Source organism: Phymastichus coffea, unplaced genomic scaffold (genome assembly GCF_024137745.1).
Source record: "Phymastichus coffea isolate CEN01 unplaced genomic scaffold, Cenicafe_Pcof_1.1 PCOF00003, whole genome shotgun sequence".
Lineage (NCBI taxonomy): Eukaryota > Metazoa > Arthropoda > Insecta > Hymenoptera > Eulophidae > Phymastichus > Phymastichus coffea.
The window spans coordinates 682,807-700,230 of NW_026706814.1; the positions used below are offsets into that span (position 1 = coordinate 682,807).

At 34.8% G+C, this 17,424-nt stretch overlaps 1 protein-coding gene across 3 annotated transcripts in view; it reads left to right on the forward strand.

Annotated features, from left to right (window-relative positions):
* Positions 1 to 17,424, forward strand: part of LOC131665082 (importin subunit beta-1) — a 534,754-nt gene that overhangs the window by 446,977 nt on the left and 70,353 nt on the right. The window lies entirely within an intron of this gene.

Here is a 17,424-nt window from a genome sequence, read left to right on the forward strand (position 1 = left end):
GAAATCTTAGTTTCCGCTATTGAGGTTGTCGAATTGAGCGTTGAAAGGAAGTATAGCGTAATGTAATGTGACGCACTGAACTGTGCTGACCGTTAATCTCGGCATCATAGTTATTCGATCATGTAAAATATAACGCACAATTTTTTAGCTTATACATTTTATGTGTAGCTTACAAGTAAATAAATTAATTTGTTTGAACGAAGAAAGATATATATTGGGTCTATAACTTAATTCGTGCCGTTTGCTGACAGATAGCGTAAATTGTATTATTCCATCGTTCCAAAATTCTGAACATGCGTTGGAAAGCTACAGCGATGAGCATTCGGTCACCCATCCCAAACTTCTATTTCTCCTATACATAACGCTTCTAGGTCTGTTGTACACTTGTGGCTGTTCTATCATTATACCATGTCCGAATTCCGCGTTTCAAATTAGTTTTATTTAAAAGAGGGAAAATAAGAAAATTCTCAATTGTACAATATACGAGGGTTGTTCGAAAAGTCCGTGCAAAAATAAAAACTGCTTGATTTTTTTTAATAAATCTTTTTTATATTTCACATAGTCTCCTTTTAGGCTTATACGCTTCATCCAACGCTATTCTAGTTTGTTAATCCCTCCCAAATAATAGGATTTGTCCAAGTCTGTAAAGTAGGCATTCATTTCTGCAATCACCTCCTCGTTTGAATAAAATCTTTTCCCCGCCAGCCATTTTTTCATATTAGGGAACAAATAGTAGTCCGACGGAGCCGAGTCTGGAGAATAGGAGGGATGTGAAACGAGTTGGAACCCTATCTCCATCAGTTTTGTGGCCACAACTGCTGAGGCGTGAGCTGGCGCATTGTCGTGGTGGAAGAGGACTTTTTTGTGGGCCAATCGTGGACGTTTCTCTAGCAACTCGGTTTTCAAACGATCCAATAACGATGAATAATATTCGCCTGTAATGGTTTTACCCTTTTCCAGATAGTCGATGAAGATTATTCCTTGCGAATCCCAAAAGACAGTCGCCATAACCTTCCCGGCCGAAGGAGTTGTCTTCGCCTTTTTCGGAGCAGATTCCCCCTTGGTAACCCATTGTTTAGACTGTTCTTTGGTCTCAGGAGTATAGTGATGTATCCATGTTTCATCTACAGTGATGAAACGACGCTTAAAGTCGTGCGGATTTTGCTGGAACAGCTGCAAACCATTCTTGCAACACTTCACACGATCTCGTTTTTAGTCAATTGTGAGCAATCGCGGCACCCATCTAGCGGATAGCTTTTTCATGTCCAAATGTTGGTGCAAAATATTATGTACCCGTTCGCTCGAGATGCTTACTGTACTAACAATCTCACGCACTTTCACTCTTCTGTCAGCCATCACCATATCATGGATTTTATCAATGATTTCTGAAGTGGTAACCTCAACAGGGCGTCCAGAACGTTCAGCGTCTTTTGTGCTCATATGGCCACTCCGAAAATTTTGAAATCACTTATAAACCATTCTAATTAAAGGTGCACAATCACCATAATGTTTATCAAGCTTCAATTTAATCTTCTGAGGAGTTTTGTCTTTGAAAAAGTAATGTTTAATCAATACACGAAATTCTTTTTCGTCCATTTTTTTACACCCACTCGATTTCTTTGATTGAAACGAATGTAAAATGCAAAGTAATTGGCCGATCTGGCTGAAACTTGGTGTGCTCTTCCAAGATATGCCACTAACTAAAAATAAGCTTGATTCGCACTAGTAGCGCCATCTCTCTGACTTTGCACGGACTTTTCAAACAACCCTCGTATAGCTATTGTTTGGTCATCAGCATATTAAATTGATGTCAGCCTCGGGAAGTACTGATTATAAATTGTCAAGTACAATTCGATATGTAGCCAAGTAGTAAGAGTAAAAGTCCAAAGAAAGAAGTATTGTAACAAATATAATTTATATTCTTATACTATTTTTTGAAGAATTAGGAAAAACGTAAACATATCATAAATTGTCAAATCCTAATTAGTTTATTCTTATTTAAGCTCTGTAAATTTATATAAGTCTTATGGTAAATTTAGTAAATTATAATTTTTGTTTGAAATATTTTCTTTATTATAGCTAGAACAGCTGACAATAAATAAGTCAATAAATATATGATAATTATATCTAGAGCATAATACCCAATTGTAATTTCCAGAGTAAATTGAACAGAATGTAAAGAGTTGACTTCGGTCCAAACAGAGTCTAACACTGAAAATGTTGAAAGTAATTGTGAAACAGTGTCAAAGTATGTTTAATTATTAAAATTTTATAGATTGATATTTATTGTTTTTAATTCTTTTTTAATTTAGATATTTTAGGTCTAAACCAAATGCTGAAGTGTCAAAATATACTGCTGACGATAACAGTAACAAAATCAGCTCTTTATATTCTGTTCAATTTGCTCTAGAAATTTTAATTCAGCTTATACTTTGGACATTGTATAGCTACAATAAAGAATTTAAAATGTTTCAATCAAGAATTATAATTTACTAAATTTACCATATAACCTATGGACTTACAGAGCTCAAATAAGAATAAACTAATTAAGATTTGACAATTTATCAGATGTCTACATTTTTCTTATTTCTTTAAAAAATAGTATGAGAATATAAAATATATTTGTTAAAATACCTCTTTCTTTGGACTTTTGCTCTTACTACTAGTCTATATATCGAATTGTACTTGAAAATAAATAATCAGTACTTCCCGAGGCTACTATTAATTTATATCAAACAATAGCTACATATTGTACTATTGAGAATTTTCTTATTTTCCCTCTTTTAAACAAAACTAACGCTCGCTAGTTATTTGATAAATATAATTTATATATAAGTATATTTTATGCGACATAAATAGTAATAAAAAAAAATCAAATAACTAAAATATATTTGTATATGGGTCCTTCTATTACTATCGCAAATATAGTCACAATTATTCATATATGTATATATAATAAAATAATGATATGGATCGAAACTCTTATTAGTCTCGACTCCACTGGTTAACGACAAAGGTATCAAAGGTAGTAATGGCTGCGTTTGACGAGCAATTTGAATTTAAGTTCTTTTAAATATAATCAAAACATTGCAGACGTACTATTCATCCTATACACATGCATATTATATTATCTGGGGACGTGCTTAATTGTTAAACACTTCGTCAGCGTAGGCTATCATACGACGTAATCGAAAAGATCGTGTGACGCTAGTCCGACGGGTCGGGGCGAGAGGTATTTATAACAATAAAATAAGAAGAGTCTCGAGAATAAAATACCAAAGCCAAAATAGTTAAGAATTTAACAATCACACATATATATATATATATATATATGTATTCACATATATATATTATAACGTGTGATAAACCACTCGTTATGTCTCTCTCTCTCTCAAACGACCACTCTTATTTATGTACTTATATACTTATATACTTATATACTTATATTTATATTCTTTATTTGGCATAATGTTAATTTATGTACAATGCCTAGAAGTGGCAGCCGCAGCAGACAATAGAGTACGAGGTAAGAGAGAGAGAGAATACATAATATGCAACGCGAACTAGCGAGAGGAAGGATAAGCTCGTGCAGGTCCAAACCGAAGGTGTGCTGATGTGTGAGAGAGAGACGGTCGCGCGATAGGAACCGACTTAGGTTCGATAGAAAAGGGGAGAGAGAGTGGGGAGCTCTGCCGCGACATTAGCTTGTGGATTGCGTCCGAAAGCACACGTGCTTCCGCCGGCCGGCTTTTGCAGGGAAGATCGGCTACTACCTTTTTTATTTAGGCTCTTAGTTTGGCCCTGCGGCAGTTAGAAAGAGAAACTCCTCATTGCAATTGGTGTATAGAGAGTGCTGTGAGAGAGTGTATGGGACTATTCAAGTGCGAGTCTGCCGTTTGTTCCACTGTATTCGAGTGTTTGATAAGGCTCACCCGTGGCCCAGTCCGCATATGTAAGTACCTTCTTGCGTACATTGTTTCTCTCTCGCTAGCTAGTTATTTTCTCTCTCTTTATCGCTGCGCTGCCTTCTATGTAAACCCACATGTTATATAAATACCGTTTGTCTTATGTATTCCTTCCTCTTATTTACACCCAACTTTACAACCTTCCACGCTTTCCCCGTCGACGAATTAAATCGAAGACTAGCTGCTGAATCCACGACGCTCCCGCGGGCCTTAAGGCGTAACTAAGTATCCGGGCATAGTCTCGTGCGGTTATCGTACGCCCGCAACGAGCTGTATAATATATTCACCGTTCTCTCGCGAAATAACGCGGGCAAGTAACCACCCCGTTATAATATATATATAGTTATACACAAAATAAATACGTGGAATTTGCCAAATGGTGATTATTCCAAGAATAATTATTATTATAGAGAAATAAGTAAGAAGAAGACAGTTTTATAATAATAAACCTTGGGTTACTTACTTGTTAAATGTTTATTTGTTATTATTAATTGGCGTCAATTATATCGCTATATGTATATATGTATTAATGGACTTGTCCTTGAATTTTGCTGCACGTAAGCCGTATACGTATATGTATATATATATATATATTCGTAATTTCGTATTCGTAATTTCGTCACGCGTACACGTTAATCACTGATATAAATATATATATATACATATATATGTATTGATTTTAGAAATTAATGACAAAAACTGATTGATAAGAAAACTGAGATGAAAACCGATTATAAACAAGAAAGACAAATTTACAAAAGAAATGAACATAATCTGTACGACGTAATTCTGAAGAGAACAAAGCTGTGGCACGACTGTCCGTGATTAACTGTCGCACGGGAATGAGTAATTAGGCGTGGGTGATACAGTAATGCAGTGTGAGAGCGCCACCACGCGCCCACTAAACCGCCCATGCACGCCCAATGCGTACAACTAATACGCGCGGCGCAATTATACATAATACTAATACACAATATTAATCAGGGTTAAGAAAATTTAAAAGTTGTCACTTAAAAAAACGAACTTGAAACGCGGAATTCGGACACGGTATGCTAATAGAACAGCCACAAGTGTACAACAGACCTAGATGCGTTACGAATAGGAAAAAAAGAAGTTTAGTATAGGTGACCGAATGCTCATCGCTGGAAAGCTACTGCCATTGTGTGTCTTTTCAGTACGAGTATATGTTACTTATTTGAAGCGTAAACAATAATAATTTTTTTTTCACTCAAATATATCGAACATTGTGCCTGAAAAAGTATTTTAGCGGGGAGTTCTTCTTCGTTACTTTAATATGAAGAAAACTGCTGCTGAAAGTCATCGTATTTTGGTGGAAGTTTATGGTGAATATGCTTTAGCTCTACGGAACACAATCAATCCGTTTGAAGAGAGCAATAGCCGAAAAATGCGACGAGACACGAGACTATAATTTTCGGCCCCATATTGCTATTCCGGTTAAGAACTATTTGGAAAACAGTGGATGGGAAGTTTTACCCCACCCGCATAATAGCCCAGACCTTGCCCCTTCTTACTACCATCTTCTCACCACCACCAGAGTACCAAAAATTGTCTTGATTCATTCTTGGTTGCCAAGCCGGCGCAGTTCTTTTGGGATGGGATCCAAAAATTACCAGAAAGATAGGAAAAAGTCATAGCTTCAGATGAAAAATAACTTAACCTTTTATAGTACAGAAAAATAGTTTAGACAAAAGTTGTCCAATATCAAGGGGGTCATATTTTGGTGACTTTAATTTTGACCTTGAACATGACGAATCAAGGTCATTCCAAGGTCAATTTTTTTAATAGGTGTCCTTGAGTTTTATCTCGGATTCGGATTCTGCGTTAAATTCTACGTTCAAATCATGTAACTTGTGTGGGGTCCAAATGACACCTCACCCCAAAGCATTTTCAAGGTCAACCTTACTTTTCTAATGGAAACCCCTAATTTTTCGTCGCAGATTTGAATTCTTCATGAAATTGTACGTCCAGATGATGTGATATGTTTCGGGTCCAAATGACCCCCACCCACCCTAAAGTATTTTCATGATCAACCTTACTTTTTTAATGGAAACCTCTATTTCTCACACTGAATTTGGTAAACGCGGGAAATTATTCGTTAAGAATAATATTTAAAGGTTTATTTTCGTGACCTTCCGAGAGTCAATTCAAGTGCAAAATTTTGAAAAGTTGGATAATAATTTTTTCAAGTTTTCTAACGAATCAGTCGCAGTAAAAGTAGTTTTCTAAGACATATTGAGAGGTTATTGAGAGGTTATCGAGGTATTATTAAGGTATTATTGAGAGATTATTGAAAAATTATTGAGAAGCGTTATTAAAGAGTTGACTCTCACGTTCGGGGTGCTTGTTTAACGTCAGTCCCCTTGCCTCTCACGTTCGGGGTGTCTGTTTAACATGCCCCTTGCCTCTCACGTTTGCCACAATTGATTTCATTAGCCACGGATAAACTGTTCAAAGATTCCTCAGTTGTTTTCAATACACAATCGTATTCGTCTTTCAAAACTATCCACAATTTTATGCAACACCGCTCGAGGGATGGCTTCACAAACTATTTAAGTTTTGTGCCTCATATCGTCTAAGGTCGTGGGCTTTAGAGCATAAACAACATTTTTTAAGTATCCCCACAAATAAAAGTCACGCGATGTCAGATCCAGAGAGCAAGCAGGCCATTCAACTGGGCCTTGTCGTACAATCCACTTGCCAATGTAGTTTTCATTCAAAAATTGACGCACAACGAATGAAAAATCTGCTGTAGCACCATTATGTTGAAACCACATTCTTACTAACGTCCTCTAACAGTCTCGGCAGGTGATACCATAGCAACTCTAAGTAAGTATGTCTATCAACGTTCCCGTCAAAAAAATAGGTCCAATCAAATAGCCATTTACTAGTCCACACCATACCATTAGATTCTATCGATTCTATAAAAAAAATAAAGCTCTATACCAGTATGGAATTTCGTTTGACCAATAATGACAGTTATGCCTATTAAGCTGTCTATCGCTGTAAAATTTAGCTTCATCTGAGAAAAGTACATATCGAAAGAAATGAGATAAGCGTGAAAGCGATGGACTCTTAAAATTCTTGAGACTGTACGTTTTGGTATTCCTATTTTTCTTTCAATCTGCCTGGTACTAATATGTGGATCACGGTGAACAGCTGCTAGAACAACCAATACTCGCACGTCATTGTCGTCGTATTATTAATGTCGGTGTTGGCGTACCAGCTGTGCTATACGCGCTCTTTCAGACAAGTTTCTTAATGTCATATCAGTAGGATGTCTTCAGTCTCGGTACCGTTCGGTGTACAGTTTCAATGCAGCGAGATTTTATGCATCTTATGCACCTCGATGTCTAATTGTTATAACATTTCCCTAAAATCATTATCATATCGACAATTTCAGTAGACGTATAATCTGTCATCTCTATTGAGTATGCGTCCATAAAATAACTCAAGAACTTGGAACCTTAACTTACATATGTAATAATCTGATCAAGTTTTAATAATGAATACAAGATTCTAGAAAAAAGTAATACCAATCAGAAACTTTCTAGTTTACAATCCTGAAAGTTTTATGCATGACTTGGCGTATTAACAATATTACTGGACAATTTTTCATTCCTTGGAATTTATTATTTTGTAATGTACAACTAGAAGATATTTACATCTCCACTCATTTGCATTGAAATTACAATTAAATAAATTCAATTAAATTTTTAAGATGAAACCAATAATTTTCAATATATTTGTCTTTCAAATCAAACACGGTTGAACAGCTTCATACGACTAATCACATGAAGAGAGAGGGAGGGGGAAGGAGGGGCGAGAAAATACGGGAGGTAGAATAGGGAGAGGGATAAGTATGGAAGGGAGTGGAAAGAAGAGGATAGGAAAAGAAAAGCGGGAAGGGATAGGTCGATATTTTCTTATTTGAGTTCCTTTCGAGGTCAACAGTGTCACACATTTAACACAGTTAACATGTTTCAAATAGATACTTTTACAGCGACTGCTTCGTTAGAGAACTTAAAAAAATTACTATCCAACTGTTTTAAATTTTACTCTTGAATTAATTCTCTGAAGGTCACAAAAATAAACGTTTGAATATTATTCCGGACGAATAATTTCCTGATTTTTCCAAATCCGGTTTGAGAAATAGGGGTTTCCATTAAAAAAGTAAGGTTAACCTTGAAATGACTTTGGGGGTGGAGTGGGGGTCATTCAGATTCTATAAATATCCCATCATCTGAACGTACAATTTCACATAGAATTTAAACCTGCCACAAAAAATGATGTGCCCATTCAAAAAGTAAGGTTGACCTCGAAATGACTTTGGGGAAGGGGTGGGTATCATTTGGACCCCACACATATTATATGATTTGAATGTAGAATTTAACGCAGAATCCGAATCCAAGATAAAAAGTAAGGGTTCCTATTTAAAAAAAATATTGACCTTGGAATGCCCTCGACCCATCATGTTCAAGGTCAAATTTAAGGTTACTAAAACATGATCCCCTTGATATTGAGCAATTTTTGTCTGAACTATTTTTCTGTACTAGGCATAGAATTTGAGTTATGGAGGTCCATAGATTAAAAGGATTCACCCTGTATATTTATATATCAAACAAAAATAGAAAAATTAACACACAAAGATCCAGCCGCGCTTCACTGGCTATCCTGATGGGTGGGAAACTGTGAGTGCTCACTCGCTTTCATTAGAAGGCGTAACTGCACCTCAGGGGATAAACCGACGAAATACGCCAGGGCTATAACCTGATAGACAGACGATGGTTAGCACCTACTATCCTGGTGATGCAGGTGGTAGGATCGTCACCGACACCGTTGATTGTGTTGAAGTCGTAGTTTTCCCTAGCAACAGTAAAGCCATGGTGCCAGATCCTCTGCGGCCATTCCGACTCGTTAAGCGTACGATCCTCAGCCCTCTCTTAATTCTCCTCACCGCTTTCGTTCCGGCTAATGGACTGTTACGGGCTGGGTGAAGGCTGTAGGCTCTAACTGGATCTTCTGTTGCTGGGTGGTGGACTCTTAAGCAGCACCGGGATGAACTTCCGCTCCCTCCATCTCAGAGAAGATCACGTGCTTGTCCTTTGCTAGCGTTCTCTTTGTCCCGGCGCGGATTTTATGAATATGACTGTCACCTTCGTACTCCTTGTACAGAAAGCCATCGTCACCGACGACCTTGTGCCAGACTCGAGTGAGGATCCAGTAGGGATCACTTAGATGCTACACCACGCCAACCGACACAGCTCTGTTGGGGTCGCAGATGCCTCTTTCATGGCGGAGCAACCTCCATAACCCCCGTCTACAAGGGATTCTCATATTGTTGCTGCGCGCTGAAACCACTCGACTTCTCCGGAGACATCTCGATTTGTTAAACATCGGCTGGTGATACCTTTCTCTGTATGAGTGGGTGAATCACCGTCGATGTAGCGTAACTCTACATCTACTGAGAAAACAGGCAGGTTCCTAACCTTTTTCTTGTGCAAAAACTTGTAATCCTCCTCCTCTTGTGCAAGTCGCAATTGTTTAAAATAAAAGTTCAAAATTTTTGATGTAATCAATATTTCGAAATGAAAATTTGGAAGAAAATTTACTACTATTTGTATAGCAATTGTGCAAAATCTGAAAAAAAATCCGTGACTTATTGTCTCTCAGCTCATTGAAATAGCCAAAAATCACTATATATAAGCATTGTAAACATTCATAAACAGAATTACAAGACAAGCATTGAGTAAAAAATATTCAAACATACCTAAAAATAAAAATATTTAAAAACTAATATTGACATAAAAATAAGCTCACAATGAAAATAACTCTCCTGATGAAAACAAGTCAGACTGATAAACAGTTACCAAATATAGTCAATAACATAAAGACAAACATAAATAGTAAAAATTTTTTCAATTAAAAACATGCAACAGCATATTTACATGAAGTCATACTAAAAAATATTCTATATCCAAACAAAGATAAAAATAATAAGACATATACATAGATTAGTAGATTAAGTAACAACGCTATTATACACAAATCCCGACCTAGAATCCGATAGAGGAAAACCTTTCTGTTCTCGATTCCGTAGTGATACTGATTTTTCAATTCCGAGAAACGACCCAAAAAACATTAACATAAATTATCTCCACCTAAGTTATCTTTCACATCATTCAAATTTTAATCTACAATGTAAACGAGACCAAAGACAAATAATACCCTATTCAAATATTCATAATACTTTATTCAAATATTCAGTAGTTAGTATGGCACCGAACGAGGAGAGCCACCTGATACCACTTTAATTAGACACTAGAAGTGTCACTCAAATATCCAAGTTGGTGCATCGGTATGCATTGCATGTAGAAATTTTTATCTTACTAATGAATTTGTAGCCAAATACAACACAGGAAGTCTAATAAAATGTATCAGTAATACTTTTGCAATTTGTCAAGATCATTTCAATTTGGCCCTGACTTCACAATTACCGTATGGAAAGTTAAGTGAGAATGCAAGTCAGTTTATTATACAGTTAAAATTTCTACGTAGAGAGGAAATTAAAGAAGAAATTAATAACGAAATATTACACGAAAAATAAACCGAAAATAGCGAAATAATGAAAACAATAAATTGTGAGAAACAGAATAGATTACAAGCCTTAAAAATTGAAAATAATACAGGCCTATAAAAGTTATTATAACTTCAAATCTAAATTCGAGACCTCACGTCCTTGAAAGATTTTAATTCACTGAATCTGAATCCGTCTTCCAATTTTTCCCTATACGTCAGGTTTCCGAGATATTCTAACCTAAAAGTGAAGATAAAAACACTTTATGGCTATATTCAAGGTTAGATTACATCATGAATAAATTTTTTTTTTAAAACCAACTATGCCACCTGAAATACTTGAAATATCACCAATTTTTCTTAGAAAGCAACAATATAGTATTTTCAATTTTTCAAATCACTTATCCCCAATTCAACATCAGAAATGCGCTCCAACATCAAGTTTGTTAACTTAAAATTAACCTAAAATTACAAAAAAATACTATTATAGGCTTCGATGAAGATATTTTTATACCGCGACATCAATGAATGTATAAAGGTATGAAGTTTGATTTTCGAAAGATTAAATCAGCATAAACAGCGTGTTTCAAATCTACGAGAGGCTAACTTCCAAGCTCAAACTCCCAAGACATTATAACCCACGAATTTCAAACATACGACCAGTTAACCTCCAACTTGAAACCTCAAAACACTATAACCTATGAATGTCATACCTAAGTCAGGTTAATCACAAGTTCAAAAGCCCAAACACTATAACCAACGCATTTAAAATCTATGACCGGTTAACTACCAAGCTCAAAATCTCAAAACACTATTACTCACGTTTTTCAATCCTACGACAGGGTTGTGTCTACCTTTTGATTTAAACCTAACAGGTAATAATAGGTGCATAATAACCTACAGATGCTACCACCTCGCCAGGTAAATTTAAATGCACAATCACCTGCAGCACTATAGAGATATTAATTTATTAACACAAGACAACTCTAGCTTGAGAAACTATAACTCAGTGCAGGTTCACATAGATATATCTTAGCATTCTTGTTGAAAACTTCAGAATATCGATTTGGTGTTTTTACTAAACAAGATACACATTTATTTATAACTAGTTGGATCGTGATCTTCTCTTTTCAAAAACCAACGGTAGTCTGACATCATTTTTTCATTCCATCGTCCTTCATAATGTTTTTTCTTTAGGTTGAAATCTTGATAAAAATATTCACCCATTTCTTCGCTGTATACTTCTACATTTCATGGGAAATAGTCCAAATACGAATTCAGAAAATATAGTTTCAAATTCATCAAGCATTTTATTTTTTCAAAATTGTTCAACATTATAGACACAGTAGTCTTGTACTTTGGATAAAGATTATTCTCTAGAATATTTTCGACGACCTCTTTGAAACTTACCCAAGCTTCTTTTACAACAGGTATCATGACTTGGATAAAGTAAGGATCTTTAATAAGTTTTCTTACGTCTGGCCGATCAAGAATACCCTTCTTGATTTTCGCTTCGTTCTGATGAAGAAAACTTTCTAATCTCCGTCGGTATCCAAAGCTTGTCCTTGTACAAATTACTTAATTAAACCTAGTTTAATGTAAAGTGATAGTTACAGGCCCGTTTTTCCTTACCTAATGCTCATTTCTTATTTGGCTATCCCGAAGGTAAAGAAAACAGGTGTATTTTATGTTTCTCAATTGCAAACCTAGTATTAAATTTATCTACTTGAATTCACCGTAAATAAGCCAATTATGAATACCGTAGTATAACTTCATGAGGTGAAATTGTAAACTATCATAAGATTCTTCAAGTAAAGTTGAATGACCTACACAAAGAGCGGAGTATTGATTCCCGTTATCTAACAAGAATGCTTTAAGACTTTCTGAAGAAAAATCTATAAAAAGACACTGATCCTCTGGCTTATATAAATCTATTTTATATTAACTAACAAGCCCTTCGATATTATTACAATAAATACCCTTTTTTCTAGCGAAAAGTATTTAATAAATTCTTTTCTCCTATTTCTGTATACTGTCATTTTCTGCCAGGTAACAAGAGATTTCTTTCTTTAAGTCTAGAAGGACAAAAATCAGCTTTATCTTTTGGATGATTTAGTTCATAAATGAAATCATCTAATCCAGTCTGGTGAATAAATTGTGGACTATCTTCATCAGAAAAATTTCTAGAAAGAATATATTCACCTTTAATATTTTTATGATGGTTTATCGATTGAACGGGAAATTTTTTTCTTGGTAGAATTTTTAATGCCAATTTTGGATGGTATCACTTTTTTCACCTCAGGATATTTAATACTATCCAAGTACTGTTTGCTGTAACTGTTCGTTCTACACAGGCAAAAGTGGTAATCTGTATCAATATCCTATAGTTCTCGCCAACTGGTTGGTCGGACTACAACATGGATCTAGATTTCTTTTTTATTTTACTTTGATAAATTTATTCTGCAGAATTACAGATTGAAATAGATATAGGTTTGTCCAAATTTTTCATCAATGTTCCATAAGATTTTAAATATAAAGCTTTAGTTCTATCATTGATTAATAGATTAAAGGATTCCGCTTCGTGTGACTTTCAATTGCCATTTGACACAATATTGCTATTAAGAAATACAACAGGACCTAAAGAAAAGTTCTATTATTATTTTACTGAAGTACACTAATCTAATATTTTTATATATTTTTTTAAGTGAACAAAACCTGTTGTTGGCACCACACAAACTAATATCAAATCAAGATGTTCAAGCTTCCTCTACAGTTAGATGTTGACTCGAGCGGTTTTTTTATATTGTCGGAAATAGGCTGCCAAATATATTTACGCACATACTATCAAAAAAGAAACATATTTTGCAGTTTGAATCATATGAACCGCATTCGGTGATTAACCCATTGACGCTCAGGAGACACGTTTTTCGAACCCAAGTTTGGCCGGCCAAAAAAAATTCAGGATCCACTATACTCTATTTTTTCAAGGGTGCTCTTTCGAATGACAATGGTTTCAAGTCGCTAAACAAATGTTTATTCATAGATAATTCGAGTTTAACCTAAAAAAAGGCAGATCTTGTACTTGAAATAAATTATCTAATGATCTTCCTAGTAAACTTAGATAATTTTTTTCTCGAAAACAATCCATTCTACGCAAGTTGTTGTAATTACAAAAAGTGTTTAGAATTAGTTGAAGAATACGCCTGAATACGCCTGAATACGCCTGGACCGATTTGAGCAATTTTTGAAATTTTGCAATTTATTAATTTTTGAAAAACCAAAAAATTGCTCAAAACGTTTCGAAAAAAATACAGATGTATTCTTCAGCCAATTCTAAGCACTTTTCATTCTTACCATTATTTACGTAGAGGGAATCGTTTGCGAGAAAAAAATTCATGAAGTTTCAAATAAAAATTTTGCAGTTATGGCGACATTTTGCAATAAGAAATGCTCGAATGGACATCGGCTCTTGATCATTTTCAAATTCAAGGTTCGAGAACACGATTGGTGTGAGAAAATAGTATGTAAAAGAGTCGTAAAGTGTTCCAAACTGGGATTGAAAAAAAAATTAAAGTACAAAATCTGCATTTTTTTAGGTTAAACTCGAATTATCTACGAATAAATATTTGTTTAGCGACTTGAAACAATTGCCATTCGAAAGAGCACCCTTGAAAAAATAGAGTATAGTGGATCCTGAATTTTTGAAGACGCATTCGTCGTGCACTGGCCGTCCAAACTTAGGTTCGAAAAACGTGTCACCTGAGCGTTAATGAGTTAAGGCTTCTTTCGTTATACTATAGTTTTATTTTGCTTTTCCATGTCTATCATCAATTGTGGTTTAGATGGAAATGAAGATTAACATTTTCTCATTATATTGGTTAAATATAATGATTTAGAAATAAAATTCACCATAGCTATTTCGAATATCAAGAATTCGCGTAATTTTAAGTTATGAAAATTAGGGTCTAGAGTTTCTGGATTATAGCGTAGCAAAGTAACCTTCTGAGGGTTAAGAAAATTGGGATGTACGTGTTCGGCGTTAAAGCGTGGCCGGGTAACATGATCATGGGTTAAGGAAATTGGGGTGTAGGGGTTCAAGGTAGTAAGGCATCAGGATATCAAATAAATGTTCTATTCACCCTACAACGTAGAGATTGAAACTTCTGGCGGCGAAAGCTGTATACTTATGTCATAGATTTTATATGAAATTTAATAAACTTTGGTTTTCCTTATCAATTTGGAAACAACACATTTGAAAATATAGTTTATTCTTAGACAACGCGACGTAGAAGGTCGCAACTCCCGTAGACAAAATCTGTATTTATATACATATATATAACTTAAATTTTTTGGAAGAATTTTTTTGGTCAAAAATTATGCTTAAATTACGAAGATTTCGCTATAAAATGGTATTGAGATTAAATTTTAGGGTAGCTTTTACCCTTTAAATAATTCATTTTGCAAAACATCTTGCTTGCTAGAGCGTCATAGCACATGAAATAACCAGCATAATTTGCGATTAGGGGTTGTTTACCTTTGAAATAATAGATAATAGGAAAACGGCAGTTTTTAAATTTTTTTAACATAATTTTTTGATTTTGAAGGTTAAATTAGACTTAGAAATATCATGATACACAATGTAGGGGTTGAAACGCCCGGGGAAAAATTTTTATGGTTCTGTTACTTTTTTTATAAGAAGTTTGTATCTTTTAATTTCATTGCAAAATATTCATTACAGCTAAAGATATTGCTATAATACTGTTTTTGGGACTGAATTTTGTGGGTGGGTATCATTCCTTAAATAGCTTTTTACTATAATACCCCACTATAATGTGATCTCTAATACCGTCTCTAAATTATTGAATTTCATATGTTATAAATACACGCCTACATTTTAAGTATGCAAGATTCGGCTAGTGCGAGAAAAATTCAGTAACAAAGGCATGCGTATTAAATGTACTGGTAATCACAAAGCTGATGCACATAATAGTGATAATATGAAATATCCGAATTGCACTTATCTTAGCAATTACACAGTTAAAAATGAAATTTCTTCAAGAATACCAGTAACCTATCCGGAAGAATTAATGAGCTGAACACGGATCCGGCTATTACATCTCACTTTCGAGATTTTCTAACCTAAAAATAAAGGAATACGTTTTTCGGCTATATTTGAGCTTTTACTACATCACGAAAACCCTTTTTTTAATAACTGACTCATACCATCTATAAGTACAACTCTTATCCTTCAAAATTAATTTTTCTGATTCGGAATATCTTTTTTCTCATCAACATATCGTCAATTGAAGAATTTTAATGGTATTTTAATATCACACGGGTTATTTTATCTAAGCCGATGTACCAGACCGTGCAGGTGACATTGAAAAGATATATAAAGGTTATTTGGTTCATTTATCATGAATATGAAGTTGTTTGACTTCTATGACATCGAGTTCAAGGTAATATTAAGGTCGAATCGCGGTTAATCAAGAAAAAAAAGCTGAAAAAAATTATATATATACTATTTGAATTGATGCCTTTGAATATATTATTTATATATATCTACAGGGTGTTTCATTTTAATCCAACCACGCGCATAACCTAGTAAAAACAAACGTTATCAAAAAATGACCTCTACAAAAGTTGTAGGGGACTGAATGGGTTACCAAATGCTGTCATCAACTTTGACCCTTAATACGTTTTTCAAGGTCATCTGAAAGTCAATGTGCTTTTTTTAATGGGAATCCCTATTTTTGATCCCGGAATCGTATAGAGCGAAGAAAATTACATCCGAAATAATATTTCAAGTTTGTATTTTTGATCTGAGAAGGTCAATTAAAGGTTAAATGTTTAAAAAACTGTATTTTTGTCATACCGATGTCTCTGTATAATTTATTAATTAAATTAATTAATTCTCTGATTCTCCATTATAAATTTGTCCCCTGTTTATTTTTGAAGTAGATAATTTTTTCAGTTAAAAATAATTTTTCATATTGAGTTTGGATGAAAGGAAAGAATGGACAGAAATGTTTAAAGAAATAATGGGAAAAATGGAAAGAATGGAGGCAGAGGAGAAAAGAAGAGAAGAAAGATAGGAGAAAGAAATAGGAAAAGTTAGAAGAGAACAAGAGAGAGAGAGAAGAAAGAAAGAAAGAGACGAAAGAAGAAATGGAAAAAGCAGAATGTACAGAAAAGAAACTGCAGGAAAAATGGGGAGAGAAGATGAACCAGTTGGAAGAGGAGTGCGTGAAACTAAAAGAAAGTATAGAAGGAGAAAACAAGAAGCAAAGAGGAACAGAAGTAGGCAATAAGGAAGAATTAAAGTATATGAGAGAAAAAATGGAAAGAGAAAGTAGAATAAACAATATAATAGTGACAGACTTAGAGGGCGGGTTAAGATGGGAAAAGAAGGGAGAGGAAGAGGACTGGTTAAGGGAGGAACTAGAAATGAAAGGAGAGATAGTGAATCTGAGAAGAATAGGAGGGACAGTGGGGAAGGATGATCGGAGAGAAAGAGGAAAAAATATGTGGCAAATTAGATGCGCTTCATGGGAACAAAAAGAAGGAATTATGAAGAAGAAAAAGAAGCTGGGACAGGAAAAGATATACATAGATCAGGACTGGAAGTGGAAGCAGAGGAAGATAAGAGAGGAAGTAAGAAGGAAAGCGAGAGAAATAAAAAGTAAAGCCAAACAGGTAAAGATGTAGCATAACGGGGTGAGGTCAGAGGAAGAAGAATGGTGGAGCGAGAAAGAGGGAAAAAAGGTAGGAAAAAGGGCGGAAGGGTTTCGAAAATAATAGGGATAAAAGAGAGTGAGAGGAGGGAAGGGAGAGAGAGGGAAGAAAAGCAGTAAAGATACTATTC